General features: G+C 39.9%; 1 pseudogene; it reads left to right on the top strand.

Moving 5' to 3' along the window:
- The first annotated feature begins 942 nt into the window (after window positions 1-942).
- On the top strand, window positions 943-1,047 carry LOC138821836 (U2 spliceosomal RNA; annotated as a pseudogene).
- Window positions 1,048-3,278: the final 2,231 nt, after the last annotated feature.

Below are 3,278 nucleotides of genomic sequence, written 5' to 3'. Positions count from 1 at the left end.
CACCCGTGTTCATCACACACTTACTAGGCCTCCTTTTTTCTTCTGTGTTCTTGAAGCAGGCGTAGCCCAGAGTCTGGTGCTCTTTTATTTTCTTAGCTGCCCATTAAACATCCATCTTTAGTTTCCCTTGCAGAAGGAGTGACTTGGAAGCTGCCGTCCGGTGGCTCAGATGCCCAGGGCTGCCTTCTCATAGGCTGGAAGGAGGAAGAAGAAGATGGGGGAACAGTGAGACCTTATGTCTCTCTACTTTCGATGGCATCACATGCCAATAATTTGCTGCAGTGTGACACACTTGCCACCACGTGTGACACATTGGCCTCTACATGTGACACATTTGTCACCACGTGTCTTTTCAAGACCCAAGTGTGCTGCTTATACAGATTATGGTGAGGGTGCAGCCTTAGTAGTGAAAACACAACACACATAGAAGAAATTCCAGTTTTGCTTCTAGTGCTGCAGCAGGCAAGAGGCGGGTGCCATCTTGTCTTCAGTACCATGGAGAGCAGTCTGAGATTCAGATAGGGTGTTTATATTATTTGCAGTTAAATGCAAACAGGAAAAAAAAAAACGAGGAAAGAGGTGACATTGCTCAAAAAGTAATGTACTTAATACTTGACTTATATAGGTATAACCCCTCTATACATCACCTTAAGTTTAAAAAACAATAAAAAATAAATTTAAAAAAGAAAATAGACCCTGAAAGAGTGGCTGTCTTCTGTCTCATGATCTGAAGAAAGTAATCTTGAGAGTAGAACATCTTATTTTCCCCAGAGCACAAGAATTCTATCAGAAAAGTCCCAAGGATTGCTTTTAGAGACAGGCTTGTACCATGAGGTGGTAGTACCATCATCTAAAAACCCAAAGATAAATGACACTTCATAAAATAGTTATAGGATAGCTTTAAAAAAAAACAGTAAATGATGACTATAATAATATGGGCTTACTACTTCTTGGCCTTTTTGGCTAAGATGAAGTATAGTATCTGTTCTTATCAGTTTAACAATATGGGCTTGTTTTTTCTCACTATGATTTTTAGGGATAGTTAATGCAGGAAAGAAAGATTGAAATTCCATTTGAAATTTCATTTTTCTGTGTGGGTAGGAAGGGTGGACTCAGATTAGTCAGGTAAAGTGTGTAGAGAAAAAGAAAATCCATCAAGATTTGTAAAGCTAGGTCTGTAATCCTAGCTACTCAGGAAGCTGAGAATTGAAGATTGCAGTTCAAAACCAGCCTGGGTAGAAAAGTTTATGAGATGCTGCCTCCAAAATTAACAGACAAAGAAGATGGACTGGAGGCACGGCTCAAATGGTAGGGTACCATCCATAAGTGGAAAGCTGAATGACAGTACAAGGCCCTGAATTCAAGATCCACTACTGGAATGACCAATGCAGGGGGCAAAGAGCAAGAGGACATCAAGGTGATGGGTCAGTAGGAATACTTGGGGAGGGAGCGAAAGAAGACTTCACAAACTAGATTCACAGCTGGCAAAGAGTACCAACTCCCTGGAGTATTAGAGGAAAGTAAATAAATCAAAGGCATGAGGCCAGTACTTTTATATAAGAGGAAGTAAAATACATAAAATTAAATTCCAAAATCATATTGGTATTCTGAAAATTTTGCTTCTAAGGTGAGTGAAACAACCCAAAGAAGTTGATGTCTTAGGCTCATGATTTTATTGAAACATTTAGAGAATGTGGTTAATCGCATTTTAATCCAAGGTTTAAATATTAATGAGAATTTCATAAAATATGCAAACGTTTATGCATTTACAATTTGTAAATGTTCATAGACATAGTGTTGAGTAGATTTATGGCTTTTAATAAACCAAGTGCTAAAAAGGCACAAATAGAAATATTATTCATGTACAGGTTTAGTGTGTTTATATGATAAAAATCTTACTTTTATCACAACGATAAAGAGTAGTACAGAAATTCCTTTGTGGAGATGGGGCAGTCCTGTGTTTCTACAAAGAGACACTTTAACAGCCAGAAACATTAAATCACACAGTAGTGTTAATAGCGATAAAAATGGATGGAACTGGATTATCAAACATAGCAAGACCTACCTACTATATCTTGAATCAAGTTTGTTGGCAGAATACACAAATGCGATAAAGGGACAGGTTCCACACACAGGGTCAGATTTCATAGTACTACATACACTCCAATATACATATGTGAAAAGCCCCAAAAGACGAGGCAAGGGCATGGGACAAACAGCAGAACATCTGAGTTCCAAAGAAAACATCCCAGTTCCACCAAAACCTCTTCTTTTAAGAGATATTACATATTTATTATCTTTAAGTTGTTGTACAAAGGCATTACCATTCAACCAATCTGTTTATAAGTATAATATATTTTGATTGATGTCACTCCTTTTACCATCCCAGGCCCATCTCTCCCAAGCCCACTGATCCCTTCAATTTTCTTAGGATATGCATTGAATATTATGACTGCAAAGAAAAAAGTGTTCAACATTTCAAAGAGAGAATACAATGTTAAGTGCCAGGCACAGAAAGTGAATGCTGGGTATTCTCTTTTCTAGATGAAGGTAATGTTGATCTCAGGGGAGTAGAGAATGGAGAGGTGGTGGCCAGAGATGTAAGTTTGTGTGACAGAGGGAAGGATGGAGATAGAGGAGCTAATGGGTGCAGGGGTGAGGTTAGAGGGGAGGAATGGCATTCAATGCTATTGTACCCAGTGCCAAGCCTTAGTTTCAGCAAGCACTGTGGATATGCAAAGTGTTGCTTAGTGAGTGAAGCCGGGTGAAGGGCATACAAGAACACTGTACTGTCTGGGGAATCTGATTAATTTAAACTCTTTTGAAATCAGGTATTAATAAAATGTCTATAGAGAGTCATTATGGCCTAAGGAAGCCACAGACCACTGTGGTGGCTCGGGCACTGAGTCTGCCTGGTGCTTGTTGGGATCCCACCGTCCCTCTCACCTTGTTCACATGTGCAGCCTGGGCACTCAGGGCAGGTCATGCAGGGTAGGCTTGCTGAGTCTGCTGATCCAGCCTTATTAATTTTATTGCTATTCACATTATTTCATGCTAAAGGAAGCAGCCGTAAGCATAAATGCTACAGAACAGTTGGGTATGTGCGTGCTATAATTCTGCTACCTGGACCAGACCCCTCTCCTACCACCTAGATTCTGCACAAAAGCTTTCTAGGTACTGGAGGTGCCAACCTCCCATTTAAATCCACTCCCATTTAAATCGTGAAGAGAGACAAGTCTTCTTCTGATTCCCCAAGGAACTATAGAATCTGCCTACTC

This window comes from Dipodomys merriami, unplaced genomic scaffold (genome assembly GCF_024711535.1).
Source record: "Dipodomys merriami isolate MVZ:Mamm:240054 unplaced genomic scaffold, mDipMer1.0.p SCAF_94, whole genome shotgun sequence".
Lineage (NCBI taxonomy): Eukaryota > Metazoa > Chordata > Mammalia > Rodentia > Heteromyidae > Dipodomys > Dipodomys merriami.
This window is presented reverse-complemented; position numbering and strand designations above follow the sequence as displayed.